A 25089-nucleotide genomic window follows, 5' to 3' on the forward strand; every position below is an offset into this window, starting at 1 on the left:
ATTTTTACTGTAGACCAGCCATTCTCAACCTAGGTTCCCCCCCCAAGGAACCCCCAAGGGTTACTGACTCATGTGATGGTTCCTGCATTGTTCCAAGTCCAACACTACTTGGCAGAGCCAGTCTCATGACTCTGAGATTGGCATTCTGGCCAGCACTGTAAGAAGGGGCATTTTTCCCGCTGACCAACACCGATATAAGAAAAATTTTCCCATTGGCCACTGATGGACTTATCTTAGCAGGGGCTCCATGAGACCTGAACGTTATTGCAAGGGTTCCTCTGGGGTAAGAAGGTTGAAAAAAGCTGATGTGGAGTGTAAGTCCCGGTTCACACTGTGGCGACCTGTGAGGCGACCTGGTCGCCTCACAGGTTGCCGTAGGTCGCCTCCCATAGGGAAGCTGCGGACCCGTTCTAATAAGAGCGACACAAGTCGCTCCGACTTAGAAAAAGGGTCCGGAGCTTCTTTGGGGCGACCAGGAGGCGACCGCCATAGACTTCAATGTTATGAAGTCCGTGGCGGCCGCTCCGAGGTCGCGGCGCGCTGCTCGCACCGCGACCTCCGAGGTAGCGTCGCTCGTATGTGAACGGGCTAAAATCTCTGCCAGTTATTTATTTATTTATTTATTTATTTACTGTTACCTATTGGGATATTCAGCTTCACTTTGTGTAATCCCTAAAACAGGAATATAACTCTAGGACAGAAAGTGCGGTTCTTGAAGGATCACCAGATTAACCACCTCTGGACCCGAAGGTTTTGCCCCCTTAATGACCAGGACATTTTTTGCGATTCGGCACTGCGTTACCTTAACTGACAATTGCGCGGTCATGCAACGCTGTACCCTAATAAAATTGATGTTCTTTTTTTCCCACAAACAGAGCTTTGTTTTGGTGGTATTTGATCACCTGTGCGATTTTTATTTTTTACGCTATAACAAAAAAAGAGCGACAATTCTGAAAAAAAAAACAATATTTTTCACTTTCTGCTATACAACATTCCCAAAATCAAATTTTCATCATTTTAGGCCAATTTGCATTCTGCTACATATTTTTGGTAAAAAAAAATCCCAATAGCACAGGATATTTGAACGTGGCCATACCGGAAAATGGATACAAGATTAGGTCCCGCTGGTACAGATCTCCAGCTCTAATTAATTAATTATCACCTTCAGTGCCAAAGGTGTGCTGGAGGTGCGATTCGGAGGTGGGGACTTTGCTACACGTCGTGTGGGGGTGCGACAGGATTAAACCTTTCTGGACAATGGTCCATGACACCATAGCAGAAATCACCACATACACCAGGGGTGGGGAACCTCCGGCCCCACGATCCTTCCGCGCACGATCCTTCTGTGCGGCCCGCACAATCGTTGCGATCCCCCCCCCCCCCCCCCGTGCCACTGTGTCAGAAGGAGCCAATGGCTCAGTTCTGACACTGAATCTCCGAAAAGGATGGCCCCGAGGCGCAGAGCAGTGCGCCTCGAGCCCGCCCATTTGTGTGACAATAGCGAATGAAAATTCGCTACTGTCTCACGTATCCTCCTCCTCCTTGGCCAATGTCATTAACCGAGGAGGAGGCGGGACGCGGGAGGACTCGAAGAGACGCGGGGACTGAGAGAGGAAGCCGCCGCTACAACAGGTAAGTCCAGTGCACTGGGGCTTGGCACGCTGTTCACTCTGCATTGTGGTCACTCACTCCGCATTGATGGGGGCACGCTGTGGTCACTCTGCATTGATGGGGGCACACTGTGGTCACTCCGCATTGATGGGGGCACGCTGTGATCACTTCGCATTGATGGGGGCACGCTGTGGTCACTCCGCATTGATGGGGGCACGCTGTGGTCACTCCGCATTGATGGGGGCACGCTGTGGTCACTCCGCATTGATGGGGGCACGCTGTGATCACTCCGCATTGATGGGGGCACGCTGTGGTCACTCTGCATTGATGGGGGCACACTGTGGTCACTCCGCATTGATGGGGGCACGCTGTGATCACTTCGCATTGATGGGGGCACGCTGTGGTCACTCCGCATTGATGGGGGCACGCTGTGGTCACTCCGCATTGATGGGGGCATGCTGTGGTCACTCCGCATTGAAAGGGGGCACGCTGTGGTCACTCCGCATTGATGGGGGCACGCTGTGGTCACTCCGCATTGATGGGGGCACGCTGTGATCACTCCGCATTGATGGGGGCACGCTGTGGTCACTCCGCATTGATGGGGGCACGCTGTGGTCACTCCGCATTGATGGGGGCACGCTGTGGTCACTCCGCATTGAAAGGGGGCACGCTGTGGTCAGTCTGCATTGAAAGGGGGGCATGCTGTGGTCAGTCTGAATTGAAAGGGGGGCATGCTGTGGTCAGTCTGCATTGAAAGGGGGCACACTATACCTTGATTACTGAAGGCCCCTTTCACACATTTGTGACCTCAAAGTCACGCAATTTTTTACAGCGTTTTTTGCCGCAAAGCAATGCCTATTACATTTATGCATACATTTTGTACGGCCCCCGAATGATGTTACAAAAATCCAAATGGCCCTTGGTAGAAAAAAGGTTCCCCACCCCTGACATACATGCTAGACTTTACACCTGAACAATATCTTTTGCACCATACTTCCTTATCAAAGAAACATTACCAACGTTCTTTAGCCATTCACTTGGTCAATGCGGCCAAACTCTGCATCCCGGTTCTGTGGCGCTCGACTCTTGTCCCAATGGCACGGGATTGGTTTAAGAGGGTGAGTAACATAGAGGAGATGGAGGAACTGATCCATATTTCACAAGACCGTATATGTCTCAATATACCTCGACATGTAGCTGCTGGATTCACTTCAAAATGACCGCCAGATACGGGACGCTGTCTAGCTGAAGGCTGGTTCGGGATGCAATGACTGCCCCGGGGGCCAAGCCGGCTTGACCCCTCTTGTATCTGCGCTTTCCCTACCTCCTACATCCCCTTGCCCTTCGTACCCCTCACCTCATCCCTTCCCCCCCTTTTTTTTTTGTTGTCTCTCTCTCGCTCTCCTTTCTGTCTCCTCTTTCCTTCTATACACTCTTAAATCCTTCAGGGTTCTTTCCACTTAATTGGGGGCTCCCCAGACCTATATATGATGTCATGACAATCGGAGAACTGAATAGGTGTTTATCCATGCTGGGTTCTGGTCCGTGCATTCATTGTTGACACTAATCCTAAGCAACAATAGTTCCCCAGAACATAATGGTAACCCCTGTGAACCCATCATTTAGCTATTCATTTTTACTGTTGTTATATCCTAAGTTGAGTACATGGCTACGATTGTCTTATCTGTGGTTATGCTTTGATCCGCCGTTGGGCGGCTTTACTTGTACTCTTGATTGTATGCCAATTATTCTCTGTTAATATACTTTTTTCTCAATAAAATGTTAATGGAAAAAAAAATCCCAATAAGCGTATTTTGATTGGTTTGCGCAAAAGTTATCGCGTGTACAAACTAGGGGAAAGATGTATGTCATTTTTTTTCCTAGTAATGGTTTTTTTTTCCTGCGATTTTTAGCGGGACTGCGACGTTGTGGCAGACAGATTGGACCCCTAACTGACATTTTTGACAATTTTGGAGGGACCAGTGACATTACTACAGTAATCAGTGCTAACAATATGCACTGTTACTGTACTAATGACACTGGCAGGGAAGGGGTTAACCCAGGGGTGATCAAAGGGTTAAAAGTGAGCTTAGGGGAGTGTTTTCTAACTGTATGGGGGATGGGCTTGTGGAATCAACACAGAGACCTGTGATCCTAAATAGGATAATCACAGGCTCTCTGTGTTCATTCCAGAGAGAACAATGGTCTGTGGTGTTTACAACAGCAGACCATCGTTCTCTCTCAGCAGGGAGCGATTGTGGGTGCCCAGGGGCAATCATGGCCGCCAGCCCTGTGGATCAGCTTTCCCGCTTCCTAATAGGGGTGGGTGCACGCCTGCGGCGCAGCGTGCGCGCCCCACAGGAACGCTCCCGTGAACCACCGTACAGGTACGGTGGTTCGCGCAGCCGAGCCAGCCTGCGGCAGTGTATCAGCGGCGAGCGGTCGGCCAGTGGTTAAAAGAGATGTATTTTTTTAAGAAGATTCATACTTACCTAGGTGGATGCTGTATCTGTTCACCCGGCGCCTCTAACACTGAGAACTGAGCGATCAAACACTGCTGATCGCTTGGTTCTCACAGCTCCCTGAGCAGAGAGCTGCTGACTGTCAGTCACCAGCTCTCTGCTCTGCCACCTCCTCGCTCACTGGAGTGCTGGGCTGTGGATTGGGCGGGAGCAGTCAGCTCAGGCTCTCAGCGGATTGCTGAGCTGGGTGGCGGTTCAGGCATGTGGGCGGATCCTGACTCCATTGTCGCGATCTTGTCTGAGCCTAGACCAGCTGTGATGCCAGCCGACTGCGGGCTTCACCCTGCTGTCTGCTGGAAGCCCACTGTTGGCTGAAAACGGGTGTGGCACCCTCCTCGGTAGGTTCTAGGTAAATGCATCTATTGCTCCTTCTGCTTATAAGGGGAGCCTGATCTGTTAGGTTGCCTATTACATGTTTCCAGGTGTGATTCACTGGGTCTGGGGGAGTGTCCCCACTGTATTCAATGAGGGAGCTTGTTGGACAGTGGAGGAAACCCTGCCAGTGACACATTGGCTTTTGTGGGAGTCCCAGTGGGAGGGCATTCTTGCAATGCATCCTGGGATTGCCCATTAAAGCTGGGGGGACATGTGACAGGGCGTCTTTGGCGGGAAGCAGCGTCCCAGGAGGAGGCTGACGGCTGTCTCTCCTCCTGCTGTGTATGGGGAAATTGGTCTTATTCAGTCAGCCTAGTGAACCAGGTGTGGAGCTGAGCTGCAGAGGATCCAGTGAAGCTGACAGTGGAGCTGCTGGCAGAGTCTCTTGGGAAAAACAGTGTCCGGGAGTACCAGGAGATTTGCCTAAGGGTCTGCCCAAGAAGGGGGGGCCACTCCAATGAAGTCAGGGGATCAGGGAGCTAGCTCACACAGACTGTTTCAGTAAAGGGGTGCCTTGTAGAGAACCCTGAAGATTAGGGGCAAAGGGAGTGCCAAGTAGGGCCCTGAAGAGAGATTCACAGAACCATACAGTTCATTAAATTCTTCTTCACTGCAGTGACAAGGTGAAGCAGCGGCCTTGCCGCACTCAGCTAAACAGAAAGTCCCAGCAATTGTGCATAGTTTATTCAGTTGGAGTATCCCACTCATCCTTTCTCCTATCCAAGTTCTCAAATAAAACAACAAAAACCAAAAACCCTGGACTGTTTTCTGACTGAGCTAAGCACTTTGAACATGCTTTATTGTCAAGTTGTTGCTATGGGTGACTCAGGGGAATCCGTAACCAGCAGCTCCCAAGTGAGCCAAATGAGCTTTCCCCATACTTCCCCTTTAGGAAAAAAGCTTGAATAAAGAAAACGAATACAGCCACCACATCTGAAGACTGGTAAGTTGCAATATGTTGTATTTTGCTTTTGTTTTTTTTGATACACTTTGACTCCGAGGCCATTGGGTAATATACCGTGGGAACGCAAAATGAGAAAAATAATTCACAATGTACAAAATACATAATGATTTCCTTATAATCATATATTTGATCTAAAAGGTAAATGTGTGTTCTTGGACAATGAATGATAATGAAGCCTGGATTACCTAAGGCCCATTTAACACGTCTTTCCAATGGCTGCACTGTAGACCCATCATATTCCCAGGTGACAAGTCTGAATGTGTACAATGCCGGGTTTCTATTTACACGAATGGAAATAATTTCAGTGACATTGTTAGCGGAGCGCGCGGCGTGAACTCTACCTGTTCTACCACAGCTCATTACACAAAAGTCTTCTGTGAAATACGCTTATTGATGTAATGACTCCACTGTCTGTTATTTACATAGAAAATTACATCGACCTGTAGCATAGCCCCACACATCTAAAGTTAGCATGTTTTACTGCAATATAGGAAGATGACTGAGGGACATGTTAGATGAAAGATCTGTACATGGCTGCTGAATGAGATACCAGCCAACATCCATTCACTGAAAGAGATCGCTGAGATTACAGCCTATCCATTCACTGGAGACTGGTGACATCACTGAGAATGCAGCCTATCAATTCACTGGAGACCGGTGACATCACTGAGAATGCAGCCTATCCATTCACTGGAGACCGATGACATCACAGAGAATGCAGCCTATCCATTCACTAGAGAGCGGTGACATCACTGAGAATGCAGCCTATCCATTCACTAGAGAGCGGTGACATCACTGAGAATGGAGCCTATCCATTCACTAGAGACCGATGACATCACTGAGAATGCAGCCTATCCATTCACTGGAGACCGATGACATCACTGAGAATGCAGCCTATCCATTCACTGGAGACCGATGACCTCACTGAGAATGCAGCCTCTCCATTCACTGGAGACCGAAGACATCACTGAGAATGCAGCCTATCCATTCACTGGAGACCGATGACATCACTGGGAATGCAGCCTATCCATTCGCTGGAGACCAATGACATCACTGAGAATGCAGCCTATACATTCACTAGAGAGCGGTGACATCACTGAGAATGCAGTCTATCCATTCACTAGAGACTGATGACATTACTGAGAATGCAGCCTATCCATTCACTAGAGACTGATGACATTACTGAGAATGCAGCCTATCCATTCACTAGAGACCGGTGACATCACTGAGAATGCAGCCTATCCATTTACTAGAGACCGATGACATCAATGAGAATGCAGCCTATCCATTCACTAGAGACTGGTGACATCACTGAGAATGCAGCCTATATATTCACTAGAGACCGGTGACATCACTGAGAATGCAGCCTATAAATTAACTAGAGACCGGTGACATCACTGAGAATGCAGCCTATCCATTCACTAGAGACCGGTGACATCACTGAAAATGCAGCCTATCCATTCACTAGAGACCGGTGACATCACTGAGAATGCAGCCTATCCATTCACTAGAGACCGGTGACATCACTGAGAATGCAGCCTATCCATTCACTGGAGACAAGGGACATCACTGAGAATGCAGCCTATCCAATCACTAGAGAGAGGTGACATCACTAAGAATGCAGCCTATACATTCATTAGAGACCGGTGACATCACTGAGAATGCAGCCTATCCGTTCACTAGAGACTGATGACATCACTGAGAATGCAGCCTATCCATTCACTAGAGACCGGTGACATCACTGAGAATGCAGCCTATACATTCACTAGAGACTGGTGACATCACTGAGAATGCAGCCTATCCATTCACTAGAGACCGATGACATCACTAAGAATGCAGCCTATCCATTCACTAGAGACTGATGACATCACTGAGAATGCAGCCTATCCATTCATTAGAGACCGGTGACATCACTGAGAATGCAGCCTATCCATTCACTAGAGACTGGTGACATCGCTGAGAATGCAGCCTATCCATTCATTAGAGACTGATGACATCACTATGAATGCAGCCTATCCAATCACTAGAGATCTGTGACATCACTGAGAATGCAGCCTGTCCATTCACTAAAGACCGGTGACATCACTGAGAATGCAGCCTATCCATTCACTAGAGACTGATGACATCACTGAGAATGCAGCCTATCCATTCACTAGAGACCGGTGACATCACTGAGAATGCAGTCTATCCATTCACTAGAGGCTGATGACATCACAGCCTATTCATAGAGGTAGACAAGTGACAGCACTTAGTCAAGTTAATTTTAATAGATATATTTATCTGCAGCTAAAGTAATGAAATCTGGTCTTCTGACTCTGATGTATATTTTTGGCATATCTCCATCGCACTTCCCGTGTACAGAACCGACACCTTACATTCTGTGGAAATGGAAAACGTAATACATTTTTGGCAGCCGCATTCCACGAATAAAACATTTGTATGTTTTTCTCTTCTCATCAAAAAAACATTTCTCCGCATTGCCTTCAAAGCTGCTTTGTCCTTCACAAGCCTCCATCTGCTGGAGTCCAGAACATCTCGGCTCGGTTTGTGCGAATGCAACCTTGCGACCGCGGCGTATTGTCCTTCAGGTAGTGATCTCATCGCCGCCCCGGTTTGATGTTTGTAAACAGTCTGCCGTCTCCCGTCTAGAAAGCGTAGTTGTCTTTTCTTGTAATTCTCAGCTCTTCGCCTTTTTTATGTAGAAGTAAACAGAATTGGAGGTTTGATGGAAAGCAGGGAAAGTTTTTAGGAACAGATTGGAAGAAAACTGGTTCCTCTCTAATTTGGTCGCAACAAATTGTTATTTAGTGTGAATTGTACAAAATGTAACAAATATCTGTCCAACTTTTGTTGCTTTTGTGCTTATATACAGACGGAGGAGGCATGGGCTTTTTGTTGCATGTCACTCCTGGATCTACAGGGGTGATTTACTAAGGTAGTAGAGCATTTTTTGCCTCTGCAAACCACATTTTTAATTAGCTTATATGAGCGAAAATCATATTTTTTATTTTCCTTGCCCATGAGTGATCAATCTTTGCAAAGTTAACATGTTCTATTTCTTTATAGAAATCTAAGTGAGGTTTGGGATTTTTCATATAGTTCCTTGGATTAACCAAGGAGGAGACGCCTTGGAGGAGACGCCTGAGAGGGGACATGATAGCGATTTACAAATACCTCAATGGCGATCCTAGCACAGTCCCAAGGAGTGCAAGAAGTCACGTGGCCACCAATGAGATTAGAGCAGAGGTGGTTTAACCTTAAGCTGCGTAAGGGGTTCTTTACTGTAAGGGCGGTGAGAATGTGGAATTCTCTTCCACAATTGGTGGTAGCTGCAGGGAGTATGGATACATTTAAGACTCTTGGACGTGCATCTCACAGATCACAACACTCAGGGCTATGGGAAATGAGCAGGCCACTGACACACACACACACACACACCTGTACAGGTTGAACTGGATGGACTGGTGTCTTTATTTAACCTCAACTACTATGTAACGACTTCTGGACCGGAAGATTTTCCCCCTTAATGACCAGGCCATTTTTTGCGATTCGGCACTGCAGTATTTATAACAGACAATTGCGTGGTTATGTGATGCTGTACCCAAATAAAATTGATGTCCTTTTTTCCCCACAAATAGAGCTTTCTTTTGGTGGTATTTGATCACCTCTGTGATTTTTATTTTTTGCGCTATAAACAAAAAAAGAGCGACAATTCTGATAAAAAAAAAACAATATTTTTCACTTTCTGCTACATAACATTCCAAGTAAAAAAAATAAAAAATAAAAATCTAATTTTTTCATCATTTTAGGCCAGTTTGTATTCCGCTAAAATTTTTGGTAAAAAAAAAAAACCCAATAAGCGTATATTGATTGTTTTGCGCAAAAGTTATCGCGTCTACAAACTAGGGGAAAGATTTATATGATTTTTATTTATTTATTTATTTTTACTAGTAATGGCAGTGATCTGCGATTTTTAGCGTGACTGCGACATTGCGGCAGACAGATTGGACACCTAACTGACATTTTTGACACATTTGGGGGTACCAGTGACATTACTACAGTAATCAGTGCTATAAATATGCACTGTTACTGTAATAATGACACTGGCAGGGAAGGGGTTAACACCAGGGGTGATCAAAGGGTTACATATGAGCCTAGTGGGTGTTTTCTAACTGTGAGGGGGATGGGCTTGTGGAATCATCACAGAGACCTGTGTTCCTAAATAGGAGAAACACAGGAGCTTTCTTTTGGTGGTATTTGATCACCTCTGCGATCTATTTATTTATTTTTTGCTCTATAAACAAAAAAAAGAGAGACAATAAGCGCCGGTTCACATTGCAGCGACGCTACTTCATAACATTGAAGTCTATGGCGGTCGCCTCCGGGTCGCCCCAAAGAAGCTCCGGACCCTTTTTCTAGGTCGGAGCGACTTGTGTCGCTCCTATTAGAGTGGGTTCGCAGCTTCCCTATGGGAGGCGACCTGCGGCGACCTGTGAGGCGACCAGGTCGCCTCACAGGTCGCCCTAGTGTGAACCGGCACTTATGAATATATATATATATATATATATATATTTTTCACTTTCTGCTATATAACATTCCCAATTAAAAAAATAAATAAATAAAAATCAAATTTTTTCATCATTTTAGGTCAATTTGTATTCCGCGACAAATTTTTGGTAAAAAAAAATCCCAATAAGTGTATATTGATTGGTTTGCGCAAAACTTATCACGTCTACAAACTAGGGGAAAGATTTATGTCATTTTTATTTATTTTTTATTTCTTACTAGTATTGGCGGCGATCTGCGATTTTTAGCGGGACTGCAACATTGTGGCACACAGATCAGATACCTAACTGACATTTTTTGACACTTTTAGGAGGACCAGTGACATTACTACAGTATTCAGTACTAATAATATGCACTGTTACTGTACTAGTGACACTGGCAGGGAAGGGGTTAACCCAGGGGTGATCAAAGGGTTAAATATGTCCCTAGGGGGTGCTCCTAAATTGGAGTAACACAGGAGTTGATTGCTTACAAAGCAATGGTCTGCTTGTTTACAACAGAAGACCGCCATTCTGTCTCCATGGGGAGCGATCGCGGGTGCCCGGCGGCAATCGCGGCCCCGGCCCCGCAGATCAGCTTTCCAGCTGGCGAATGGGCGCGCGCCCCCACAATCACTCCCACTAAGTGCCGTACAGGTACAGCAATTCGCAGGAACCTGCCAACCCGCCGCAGATATACAGCAAGTCGGCAAGCGGTTAACCACTTAAGGACCAGGCCTATATATATATAAATATATATATATACATACGTATATATATATATATATATATATATATAGAGAGAGAGAGAGAGAGAGAGAGCTATATATATATATATATATATATATATATATATATATATATATATATATATATATATACATATATATATATATTTTTTAGCAGAGAACCTAGAGATTAAAATGGAGATCATTGGCATACTTTATGTCACACCGTATTTGGGCAGGGGTCTTACAAAAGATAATTTTTTTTTTAAATACACTATTTTGAATTAAAAAATAAAAAAACAGTTAAGTTAGCCAAATATTTTTCTATATTGTGAAAGATAATGTTACGCCGAGCAAATAGATACCCAACATGTCATGCTTCAAAATTGCGCACGTTCGTGGAATGGCGACAAGCACTGGTACTTAAAAATCTCCAATAGGCGACACTTTAAAAATTCTACAGGTTATCAGTTTAGAGTTACAGAGGAGGTCTAGGGAAAGAATTATTGCTCTCGCTCTAGCGATCGCGGCAATACCTTCCATGTGTGGTTTGAACACCGTTTATATATGTGGGCCTGAATTGCGTATGCGCTCGCTTCTGCGCGATTTAGACCTGGTGGTAAAACACGGGTCTAGTCCTAAAGTGAGAGGCCATCTTTAGGTGGTGGAGGAAGCACGAGCACTTTTAAGCACCCTTTTCAGCCAAGCTTTGCACATGGCGAAGGAAGCCATACAAATGGATTGAGTCACTTTATATGGACATTTATTTGCACTTTATGAGAGATTTGTTTACACTTTGCACTATTTTATTACAATATTGCACTATTTGCACTTTGATTATTGCATGCACATTATTATTTGGCTAATTTGCACAGTGATATTGTTGTTATGCACCAAGTAGCGCTTATCTTTTAATATACCATGATCTTTGTGTTATGCAGTGATAAGCATAGATGTTATAGCAGCTACATTATTGCACCATACATATCTATTTATTCATCAATTTTTATTAATATTTGTTCACAATAGTTGCCCTGATTTCTCCTATTTTCATTGCAATAGGTTTTTATTGAGTTTTAAAACATAATGAGCAAACAGTAACAATAGCGAGCCATGTCTGAGATTTCTCCTATTTTAAAGGTACTAGGCAAGATCAGAGGAGGACTGGGCCAGGGGGCAGGGGGGCAATTGCCCCCTGGGCCACTCCGATGCCCTGTGAAAAAGGCGGCACCGCTTCTGCCACAGACATGCCTAAAGGATTCTTGTTGAAGAGAAGTAAAAAGTCCCCCCCCGCTGACCTACTGAGTGCGAGTTGAAGACAAGGACAAAGTGCAGGTTTTAGAAAATGCTAATTGGCTAGCGCGCATGCGCGAACTAGCTCCAATGTTATAAAATGCTAATTGGCCAATACGCATGCGCAAACTACCTCCTGGGATATTCAATGGCTAATGCGCATTTGCCAATGCGCATGCGCGTTTGCTATGTGCGTGACCCCACGCACATTATGCGTTTGCGCGTTCGCGCGCCTTGACCCGGACGTTTTGGCGCCAAAGAAGGCCTATTTAAAGGCAGCTGGTACACTTGCACTTTGCTGTTTTGTCTTCAGCTCTTCTGTGTTCCTGAACCTGCGCCCTGTTGATTCCTGTCTCATTCCTGTTGACCTTTGGCTCGTCCCTGACCTCGCTTGTTTGCTGCCCGTCCTGACCCCGGCTCGTTTGACTACACTTTTGGATCCTCCTTGTCTGCTCATCCACCTTCGGACCTTGACCGGTTACCACCTGGTGGGAAGGCCCTGGGGACCGCGACCTGGTTTTCACCTGCAGCCAAATCCATCCTCACCATCAGAGGCTCTGGTGAAGACCGGTGGATACTTAGACTCCGCACCTCAGGCTAGCCCGTGCTACTCACCGCAGGGGTTTTCCATCCAAGCTCCGCCCACCGCCAACGGTAAGCTTTCTTTGCATGACAGGCTTCTATCAGCTTTATAACAGTAGGCCTCCTCCCCAACATGGACTGTGTCCTACCAGAGGCTGGTTCCATGCTCCAACTGGAGACTCTTCTGCCCCGGCCAGCCCCAACCGAGCTGTCCCACCTCCGCCTACCTCCCCCTGCTGGCCAGGTCAGGAACCCGGATTCAGCCGGTAAGTAGAGAGTATCTGGAGCAGGGCTTCAGCTTGAAATGGGGGTCAGGAGGAGGATTGAGGAGTGTGAGGGGGGTGAAGGAAAGTGGTAAGGGGGCCGAGTCACTGCACCATTGGCCTCTGGTTTGTCCTTGCCCCCTGGGCCGAACATTGCCAGTCTGCCCCTGTGCAAGGTTATCCAAGGGATTGTCCAGGGAACTGTCCAGCATTTCGGCTGGCTTAGCAATAAGGGACCTCGCCAGAGAGCAGAGACAGCAGAAGTCGCAGGTTCAGACATGGGTCCTGACAGGGATACATTTCAATGTCTTGGTAATTAGAGGAAACCACTTTATCTGCAGAGTGAAACTAACTAACTATTTTTTAATTACACCATATTATGTAATGGCTTATTATAGCATTTTTTTTAAACAAAAGCAGAGTTTGCTAATAAAGAAAGAAGGAGTTGCGGTTAAACTGAATTCTATTTATAAAATGTTTGCTTGGATGTTCGATTAATGCGACGTTGCTGTAGTGACGAGTCCTCTTTAACAAGCAGACTTTTCTGGCTTTTCATTCGGTTTCTCTCTGTGTGAAAAACTTTTAATTATTCTGATTTCAAGCAGAGGAATCTCAATATAAGACATGACCCACATACTCAGCGCTGGATCCAAATCCTAAATAATATGATTGCCTCTTGTGTATATAGGAATGAAGATTTTGTCTGGAGAACGATAATGCCAAACCGCAGTCTGATTTATCAACCAACTGTAATTCTCTAAAATAAATAAAATGTCCCCTTTTATCGTCCAGCTGATGTTTAATTTAATCTACCAAGAGGTAAAGAGCACCCACACATCAGGCTTCTGTAAGTCCTTTCAGCTACAAATACGCTCGGGAGTGTGGCTCCTTTAAAATACAGGTGAGAGGATGTTGCTTTTTTAAATTAAAGTGGCCACATGCCTGACGGGTGATTAAATTAGTAACGCATAATCTGGGGGAAAGTATTCAGTTAATATGCACTGCAAATAGATGAATACAAAACAGAAATGGATGAGGAGAGGGAAAAAAAAGTCTGAAAGTCCAACAAGATAATTGTGTTGGTGAAAAAAATGTGTATCAAGCAGAGAAATGTGGAACCAATGAGTAAATGAGGCTCCACTGATGCTGCCTTTGAGTAGCTGAAGGAGAGTGCAAAAGGTGAGGAGTGTAGGAGGTGGAGACTGCAGGAGGTGAGAAGTATAGGAGGTGGAGATTGCGGGAGGTGAGAAGTGTAGGAGGTGGAGACTGCGGGAGGTGAGAAGTGTAGGAGGTGGAGATTGCGGGAGGTGAGAAGTGTAGGAGGTGGAGATTGCGGGAGGTGAGAAGTGTAGGAGGTGGAGATTGCGGGAGGTGAGAAGTGTAGGAGGTGGAGATTGCAGGAGGTGAGAAGTGTAGGAGGTGGAGAATGCGGGAGGTGAGAAGTGTAGGAGGTGGAGATTGCGGGAGGTGAGAAGTGTAGGAAGTGGAGATTGCAGGAGGTGAGAAGTGTAGGAGGTGGAGAATGCGGGAGGTGAGAAGTGTAGGAGGTGAAGATTGCGGGAGGTGAGGAGTGTAGGAGGTGGAGATTGCGGGAGGTGAGGAGAGTAGGAAGTGGAGATTGCGAGAGGTGAGACGTGCAGGAAGTGGAGATTGCAGGAGATGAGGAGTGTAGGAGGTGGAGATTGCAGGAGGTGAGAAGTGTAGGAGGTGGAGAATGCGGGAGGTGAGAAGTGTAGGAGGTGGAGATTGCGGGAAGTGAGGAGTGTAGGAGGTGGAGATTGCGGGAAGTGAGGAGTGTAGGAGGTGGAGAATGCAGGAGGTGAGAAGTGTAGGAGGTGGAGAATGTGGGAGGTGAGAAGTGTAGGAGGTAGAGAACGCGGGAGGGGAGAAGTGTAGGAAGTGGAGAATGTTAGAGGTGAGGACTGTAAGAGGTGGAGAATGCGAGAGGTGAGAAGTGTAGGAGGTGGAGATTGCGGGAGGTGAGAAGTGTAGGAGGTGGAGACTGCGGGAGGTGAGAAGTGTAGGAGGTGGAGATTGCGGGAGGTGAGAAGTGTAGGAGGTGGAGATTGCGGGAGGTGAGAAGTGTAGGAGGTGGAGATTGCGGGAGGTGAGAAGTGTAGGAGGTGGAGATTGCAGGAGGTGAGAAGTGTAGGAGGTGGAGAATGCGGGAGGTGAGAAGTGTAGGAGGTGGAGATTGTGGGAGGTGAGGAGTGTAGGAGGTGGAGATTGCGGGAGGTGAGGAGAGTAGGAGGTGGAGATTGCGAGAGGTGAGAAGTGCAGGAAGTGGAGATTGCAGGAGATGAGAAGTGTAGGAGGTAGAGAATGCGGGAGGTGAGAAGTGTAGGAGGTAGAGATTGCGGGAGGTGAGGAGTGTAGGTGGTAGAGAATGCGGGAGGTGAGAAGTGTAGGAGGTAGAGATTGCGGGAGGTGAGGAGTGTAGGAGGTGGAGATTTCGGGAAGCGAGGAGTGTAGGAGGTGGAGATTTCGGGAAGCGAGGAGTGTAGGAGGTGGAGAATGCAGGAGGTGAGAAGTGTAGGAGGTGGAGAATGTGGGAGGTGAGAAGTGTAGGAGGTAGAGAACGCGGGAGGGGAGAAGTGTAGGAAGTGGAGAATGTGAGAGGTGAGGACTGTAAGAGGTGGAGAATGCGAGAGGTGAGGACTGTAAGAGGTGGAGAATGTATGAGGTGAGTCCTGTAATCAGAGAAAAATGGGGAGGATAAGTGCTGTAGGAAAGTGCAAAAGGTGAGGAGTTTATGAGGTGGAGATTGTGGGAGGTGAGAATTGTAGGAGGTGGAGAATGCAGAAGGTGAGGACTGTAAGAAGTGGAGAATTCAAGAGGCGAGGACTGTAACAGGTGGAGAATGCAGGAGGTTAGGACTGTAAGAGGTGGAGAATGTATGAGGTGAGGCCTGTAGTCAGAGGAGAATGGGAAAGATAAGTGCTGCAGGAGGATGAAAATGGGGAAGATAAGGAATGTACAGGGTAGAGAATAGAGGTGGTGAGGGCTGTAGTTGGAGGAGAATAGGGGAGGTGAGGACTCTAGGAGGTGGAAAATGGTGGCGGTGAGGCTGTAGGAGAGGGATGAATGCTGGAGGTTAGAACTATAGGAGATGAAAACTAAAGGAAAAGGAAAAGGCAGAAGAAAATGGAGGCGGTGAGGACTGTAGAAGGGGGAGAATGAGGGACGTGAGGACTACAGTAGGAGAAGAATGCGGGAGATGAGGACTGCAGAAGGAGAAGAATGGAAGAGGTAAGGAACGTAGAAGAAAGAGAACCAGGACCATAGGCGTGCTAACATGGTATGCCGAATGTGCCTAGGCATGACCTAATCACACTGTGCGGTGCAGATTCCCCCTACTGCCCTGTGTTTAATATGCTTCAGGTTGTGAATGAACAGGAAGCCGCTCAGCACAGAGAACTTCGCATTCATTCATTGTCCAGTGCAGCTGAGGTTGCAGAGAAAGGGACTAAGGAATCTTTGTCCTCAATTCCTTTCTTTGTCCCAAAATTAGGACATAAGAGGTCTGTTTAGAACCCTTATAATTATTTACAGCCCCCAATTGGGGCTCCTAAAAAAACTTAAAATTAAAAACAAATAAAAAACAAAATTGTAAGAAATCATTAAAGAAAAAAATAATAACTACTGACACCGTTTTTAGCCCTACTGACTAAGTCCACTGCCGTTCTGACACCAATCTCTGCTCTAATGACACCATCCATGCTTTAAAATGTTTGTTTATATTTATTTATAAGTGTGTGTGTGTGTATATATATATATATATATATATATATATATATATATATATATATACACTGCTCAAAGACATTAAAGGAACACTTTTGAATCAGAGTAGAGCATCAAGCGTCACATAACCACTTGCCAATTCGGCCATAGGCCCTTTTTCTGGGAGGGCATACAATGACGTCCTCCCAGAATCGCGCATCACAGATTGTGGTAAAGGGCCAATGACAGCGGACCTTTACCACGTGATCTCTCTGTCCAATGACGGAGCGATTAGTTGTCAACAAACCCGACGCATGTCCGGTTTAGTTCTCTCCTTACACGCTGTACACAGCGATCGGTACAGCGTACGAGGAGTGGAGAGAGACCACAGCACTGCTCACTCCTGTCTCCTCCATGCCTCAATCCTGCCTCAATCAGGCCTCGATCACTCCTCAGTCATGCCTTAATCATGCCACAGTCATATCTAAATCATGCCTCAGTCATGCCTCAATCATGCCTCACTCATGCCCATCCATGCCTCAATCAAGCCCATCCATGCATCAGTCATGCCAATTTGTGCCTCAATCATGCCCATCCATGCCTCAATCATGTCTTTCCTTGCCTCATCATGCCTCATTCATGCTCATCTGTTCCACATCCATGCTCCATCTGTGCCCACCCATGCCTCATCTGTGCCCACCCATGCCACCCCTGTGCTCATCCACAGCTCATCGGTGCCACATCTGTGCTCATCCATGCCATATCAGTGATCATCCGTGCCACATCCATGCCACGTCAGTGCTCATCTGTGCCACATCAGTGCTCATCCATGCCACATCCATGCCACATCAGTGCTCATCCATGCCACATCCATGCCACGTCAGTGCTCATCCATGCCACATCAGTGCTCATCCATGCCACATCCATGCCACGTCAGTGCTCATCCATGCCACATCAGTGCTCATCCCTGCCACATCAGTGCACATCCATGCCACATCCATGCAACATCAGTGTTCATCTGTGCCACATCAGTGCCACTACAGTGCTTATCAGTGCCCTACAATGCTTCACAAAAGTGTAATGGGAAGTCAGGAAATTACAGTGCTCCCTGAATGTTGGCCCTCTATATGTGGCTAGGCTGCGTAAAAGTCTCACACATGTGTTATCGCCATACTCAGGAGGAGTAGCAGAATGTATTTTGGGGTGTAATTTTTGCTATGTATATGCTATGTGTTAGAAATATCTTATAAATGAACAACTTATTATGGGGGATTTTAATTATCCAGATATAGACTGGCAAGAAGGAACCACACATTCATCTAAGGCTCACCATTTCCTAAATGTTTTGCAGGATAAATTCATGGGTCAGGTGGTGAATGCACCAACAAGAAACAATGCCTTACTAGACCTTCTGATTACTAACAATACAGACCTGATCGCGGATGTAGAAATATGGGGCAACTTAGGAAACAGTGACCATAGGTCAATTAGTTTCAGTATAAATCATAGATATAGGAAACACAAGGGTAATATGCGGACACTGAATTTCAAAAGAGCCAATTTCCCTAAACTGCGCTCTTAGTTAGACAATATAAAATGGGATAGAATCCTAGGAACAAAAAACACTCAGGAAAAATGGGAGTGCTTTAAGAATATACTAAGTAAAGGTAATAGTCAGTGCATTCCAACGGGGAATACGTTTAAAAAAGCTAAAATAAACCCTGGGTGGCTATACTCCAACATAAAAATGCATATAAAAACTAAAGAAAAGGCCTTAAAAAAAATACAAGGCTGAGGGGTCATTGGCAGCATTCCAACATTACAAAGAAGGCAATAAGAGCGCAATCAAGGCGGCTAAGATAGAACACGAAAGGCACAAAGCGTAAGAGAGTTAAAAATCCCTAGACCAATCTTTTAACCTTCTATGAAGAAGTGGGCTGTCATCTAGATAAAGAAAGACCTGTGGATGTGATGTATCTGGATTTTGCAAAGGTATTTGACACAGTTCCCCAAATATAGTTACTGTACAAACTAAGGTACGTAGATATGGACCATATGGTGAGTACATGGATTAACAGCTGGCTTCAGGGGCGAGTCCAAAGGGTGGTGATAAATGGGGAGTACTTGGAATGGTCTGGTGTCAAAAGTGGGATCCCCCAAGGATCTGTCTTGGGACCAATCCTATTTAATTTATTCATAAACCACCTGGAGGATTGGGATAAACAGCTCAATCTCCATATTTGTGGATGGTACTAATTTAAGCAGAGCATTAACTTCTACGCAGGATGTGGAAACCATACAAAAATACCTGAATAAAATATTGGGGTGGGCATCTACATGGCAAATGAGGTTTAATGTTGGAAAATGTAAGGTAATGCATTTGGGTGCCAGAAATACGAACACAGGTTACTCACTAGGTGGAGAGCCTTTGGGGAATCTAAGATGGAAAAGGACCTGGGGGTCCTAGTAGACAACAATTTCAGTAATGGCATGCAATGCGAAGCTGCTGCAATCAAAGCCAACAGAATACTGGCATGCATAAAAAAGGGGGATTTACTCAAGAGATAAAACAATAATTCTCCCACTCTACAAGACTCTGCTCCGGCTGCATCTGGAGTATGCCGTCCAGTTCTGGGCACCAGTCTTCAGGAAGGATGTGCTGGAACTGGAGAGAGTCCAGAGAAGGGCAACAAAGCTAATAAAGGGATTGGAGGACTTCAGCTTTGAGGAAAGACTACAAGCATTGAACCTATTATCTCTGGAGAGGAGATGCTTGAGAGGGGATATGATATAAATGTACAAATACGGTACTGGTGACCCTAGCATAGGAATCAAACAAGGGAATATAAAAGGACTCGCGACCATTCATTAAATTGGAAGAGAAGCAGTTTAACCATAAACTGCGTAAAGGGTTCTATACCGCCAGAGCGGTAAGGATGTGGAATTCTCTTCCACAAGCAGTGGTAGCAGCAGGGAGCATCAATAGTTTTAAAAAACTATTAGATGGGCACCTTACCTACAGGGGAATACAATGTACTATTGACACAAACAATTATACACACACTCATCATAGGTTGAACTGGATGGACTGGTGTCTTTTTTAAACCTCACTAACTATGTAACTTTGTGTAAAAAAAATGCCTTTTTATTTTCTTTCCACATTTTCCAAAAACTTGTGGAAAAAAAATGACATGTTCAAAAGACTCATTATTCCTCCTAGATTATGTGTTGGGGTGTTTGCTTTCCAAAATCGGGACACTTTGCGGGTGTTTCCATTGTCCTGGTGCTCCAGAACCTTCGAAACTGTGATAGGTTGTCAGGAAATTATATGCGTAATTTATGCTCCTAGAACGCCTGGAGGTGCTACTTGGATGTTGGGCCTCTGTGTGTGGCCAGGCTGTTTAAAAGTCTCACACATGTGGTATCGCCATACTCCGGAAGAGTAGCAGAATGTATTTTGGGGTGAAGTTGCAAGTATGCCTGTACAGCGTGTGAGAAATAACTAAAATAGCGTGTGAGGTAATATGAAAATTTTGTGGGGGGAAAAAAAAAAAAACAAATCTTCATTTTCTTTTTTTCATTTTTTCATCTTCATTTTGCAAAGAATTGTGGGAAAAAACGTACAACTTCGAAAAACTCACCATGCCTCTTACTAAATGCCTTTGAATGTCTAGTTTCTAAAAAGGGGTCATTTGGGGGTATTTGTACTTTCCTGACTTGTTAGTGTCTCAAGAATGAGATAGGCCTTCAGTACATCAGGTGTGATCAATTTTCAATGATTGGCACCATAGCTTGTAGACTCTATAACTTTCACAAAGACCAAATAATATATACTTATTTGGGTTTTTTTTTTACCAAAAATATGTAGCAGTATAACTTTTGGCCAAAATGTATGAAGAAAAATTACTAAATTTGCAAAATTTTAAAACCGAAATGAAGAAAAATGCATTTTTTTTTTTTACAAAATTTTCGGTCTTTTTTATTTATAGCGCAAGAAATAAAAAAAAAAAAAAAAGAAAACAGTGATGATTAAATACCACCAAAGGAAATCTCTATTTCTGTGAAAAAAAGGATGAAAATTTCATATGGGTACAGTGTTGCATGACTGGGTAATTGTCATTCAAAATGTGAGAGCACTGAAAGCTGGAAATTGGTTTGGTTAGGAAGGGGGTTTAAGTGCCCAGTGGGTAAGTCGTTAAACTCCTGTGATATTGATCTGGTCAGTTAAATAGCAGAGGGGGTTGTTAATCAGTTTTAGCTGCTTTGGTGTTAATCAAATGAACAACAGGTGCACTAGATGGGCAACAATGAGACAACCTCCAAAACAGGAATGGTTTTACAGGTGGCGGCCAAAGTCAATTTTTTTCTATTCATCTTTCCTGACTTTTTTTCACTAGTTTTGCATTTGGCTAGGATCAGTGTCACTACTGGTAGCATGAGGCGATACCTGGACCCAATAGAGGTTGCACAGGCAGTCCAACTCCTCCAGGAGGGCACAACAATACGTGCCACTGCCAGAAGGTCTCAAGAGCATTGAGGAAATTCCAGGGGACAGCCAGCTACTCTAGGAAAGCTGGACAGGGTCGTAGAAGGTCCTTAACCCATCAGCAGGACCGGTATCTTCTCCTTTGTGCAAGGAGGAACAGAATGAGCACTGCCAGAGCCCTACAAAATGACATCCAGCAGGCCACTGGTAAAAATGTCTCTGACCAAACAATCAGAAACAGACTTTTTGAGCAGTGTATATACACACAGTATCAGTGACAGCTGGTGGATTTTGGGAGGGTACAGATGGGCCGCTCCAGGTCTGCACTCACCCTATGGTGGAACCCTCCAGCTGCCATGGCTGGTCCCCGGCACCATAGCTTCTGTCCTGATTGGCCAGAAAGCCAGGAAGCCAGAAGCCGATTCACTGGTATAGCAGGGTGGGAGGGCTCAGGGTGCAGTGCTCTGCACCTCAAGAACAAAATTAAACTGGCCAATTGGGGCCACGGGATGTGGTTACGTGCTTGTGATTGGGTGTCGGACCTGGTAGAGACCTTTTGGTCCGGTGCCCCGCACAGTGCACAGCAACACAGATGGTGTGGGCTGGGGTTGGCGGCGGCCCTGCACCCCTTCTGGTCCGGACCTGCACAATACACACATGCATGTGTGTTTGAATTTCAGGATGCACACTCCTATGGTGTGGACACCTATGGTGTGGAGTGTGGACTATACAATGCTTAGAATGGAGGAAGGGAGGACTGTAATAGAAGGAGAATGCTGACAGTGAGGACTGCAGAAGGAGGACAATGCAGGAGATGAGGACTGTAAAGGAAAGAGAATGGGGACTATTTGGACTATAGGAGGTAGAACATGGGCATAACTAGGACTGTAGAAGGAGGTGAAGGGGGTAGGCAAGGACTGTAGAGGAAGGAAAGTGGGGAAAGTGAGGACTGTAGGATGAGGAGAAGAGGGGAGATAAGACTTTTTGGAGGAGAATAGGGAAGGTGAGGACTGTAGAAAGGAGGAGAATATGGGAGGTTAGGATTATAGGAGATGATAACTGTAGGTAGAAGAAAAGGATGGAAGAAAATAGGGGAGGTGAGGATGGTAGGAGGTGGAGAATGGGAGTTGTGAGGACTGTGGGAGAAAGAAAATGGGGCAGTAAGGACTGTATGAGGTGGAAAATGGAGGAACTGGGGAAGTAGGAGTAGGAAAAAGGAGGAACTGAGGAATGTAGGAGGAGGAGAATGGGGACAGTGAGGACTGCAGAACGAGGAGAATGCAGGAGGTGAGGACTGTGCAAGAAAGAGAATGGAGATGGTGTGGACTATACGACGTTGATAATGGACTGTAGGTGGAGGAGAATGGGGATGGCGAGGATTGTAGAGGGAGGGGAATAGGGGAGAAGAAGGAGAACAATAAGGGAAGTAAGGACTATAGGAGGTGGTGAATGGTAGCATGAGGACTAGAGGAGGAGGATAATTGCGAGATGAGGATTAGAGGAGGGGGATCATGGGGTGGTGAGGACTAAAGGAGGAGGATAACGGGTGGGTGGTGAGGACCAAAGGAGGAGGATAATGGGGAGTTGAGGAGTAGAGGGGGAGAACAATAGGGATGGTGAAGACAAGAGAAAAAGTAGAATGGGAGAGGTGAGGACTAGAGGAGAAGGTGAATGGTGGTGGTGAGGACTAGAAGAGGAGGATAATTGGGAGATGAGGATTAGAGGAGGGGGATAATGGGGTGGTGAGGACTAAAGGAGGAGGATAATGGGTGGGTGGAGAGGACTAAAGGAGGAGGATAATCGGAAGGTGAGGACTAGAGGGGGAGAACAATAGGGATAGTAAAGACAAGAGAAGGAGGAGAATGGGGAAGGTGAGGACTAGAGGAGGAGGTGAATGGTGGCGGTGAGGACTAGAGGAGGAGGATAATTGGGATATGAGGATTAGAGGAGGGGGATAATGGGGTGGTGAGGACTAAAGGAGGAGGATAATGGGTGGGTGGTGAGGACTAAAGGAGGAGGATAATGGGGAGGTAAGGACTAGAGGGGGAGAACAATAGGGATAGTGAAGACAAGAGAAGGAGGAGAATGGGGGAGGTGAGGACTAGAGGAGGAGGTGAATGGTGGCGCTGAGGACTAGAGGAGGAGGGGAATGGTAGCGGTGAGGACTAGAGGAGGAGGATAATTGGGAGATGGGGATTAGAGGAGGGGGATAATGGGGTGGTGAGGACTAAAGGAGGAGGATAATGGGGAGGTGAGGACTAGAGGGGGAGAGCAATAGGGATGGTGAAGACAAGAGAAGGATAAGAATGTGGGAGGTGAGGACTAGAGGAGGAGGTGAATGGTGGGTGGTGAGGACTAAAGGAGGAGGATAATGGGGAGGTAAGGACTAGAGGGGGAGAACAACGGGGAAGGTGAAGACAAGGGATGGAGGAGAATGGGGGAGGTGAGGACTAGAGGAGGAGGTGAATGGTGGCGCTGAGGACTAGAGGAGGAGGGGAATGGTAGCGGTGAGGACTAGAGGAGGAGGATAATTGGGAGATGAGGATTAGAGAAGGGGGATAATGGGGTGGTGAGGACTAGAGGGGGAGAACAATAGGGATGGTGAAGACAAGAGAAGGATGAGAATGTGGGAGGTGAGGACTAGAGGAGGAGGTGAATGGTGGGTGGGGAGGACTAAAGGAGGAGGATAATGGGGAGGTAAGGACTAGAGGGGGAGAACAATGGGGAAGGTGAAGACAAGAGAAGGAGGAGAATGGGGGAGGTGAGGACTAGAGGAGGAGGTGAATGGTGGCGCTGAGGACTAGAGGAGGAGGATAATTGGGAGATGAGGATTAGAGGGGGATAATGGGGTGGTGAGGACTAAAGGAGGAGGATAATGGGTGGGTGGTGAGGACTAAAAGAGGAGGATAATCGGGAGGTGAGGACTAGAGGGGGAGAACAATAGGGATAGTGAAGTCAAGAGAAGGAGGAGAATGGGGGAGGTGAGGACTAGACGAGGAGGGGAATGAGGTCAATGAATGTACTGTAGAAGAAGAGTGTAGGAATAGTGCTCAGTTGTTTGCTCGAGGTACAGGTGGAATGACTTACAATCAGAATATTGTGTAGGTGGAGCAAGAAATAGAATAATGTGTCTACCTCAAAAAGAATAAAATATGTTACAAAGTTCAAAATGTTAATTATTTGTTAATAAGGTGTTCTTAACACATCTACAGCAACAAATGACGGTGTTGGTTGTAAGAAGTCCTCTTGGGATAATACAATTAGCACTATAAAAATATAAACTACAACCTACAGAAGAAATATGTTTAATGAATACAGAAATACAATTTCTAACTGTCACTATCGGCTTTCACTTTCTCTTTCGACTAAAAATTAGCAATATTAATATTTCCAGTCTTGCGCGTGTTTCCATGTGCCAGGCCGGTGTTGGCGATGAAACGGCACTAGAAATAATGACGCTTAAAGCCGTCTCTTTATTCCTACATCTCTCTTGTGGGTTTGGAAAGCTAATGGACTGCGAAGAACTTCTCTTACAGATCTACGCTAATGACAAAGGGGCCCGGAAATAATGATCCATTCTCGTCTGCGGCTCCTGAACTTGTAATAAAGGGAAGAGGCATTAAACTTTCCGCCACCTTGAAATATCATCCAAGCCGCGCTTGTTCCCGCCACCCGCAATGTTTTATTTTCTTTGTTCTCCCCTTTGTTTATGTAAAGTAAATATATAGTTGTGTTCCAATGTATGCAGAGAGCAAAATCCAATTACTTACCGCCTCCCCATATCGTATAGTGAGAAAATTGGATAGGAATTGACTTGTATATGAATTTATGGCTCTGTATGTTTATGCTGCTGCTGCTGGCTGTTATTTCTAGTGCGGCGTCCACGCTGAGTATTTTCTAGGCACGGCTGGAAAACTTTCCACATGGTGTGACCCTCACAAATGGGCCCGTGTGATGCAGCTTTAGAGAAAAACAATTAAGGGCCCCAGTGCTTCTCT

Source organism: Pelophylax lessonae, assembly GCF_965119305.1.
Source record: "Pelophylax lessonae genome assembly, chromosome: 3".
Classification (NCBI taxonomy): Eukaryota; Metazoa; Chordata; class Amphibia; order Anura; family Ranidae; genus Pelophylax; species Pelophylax lessonae.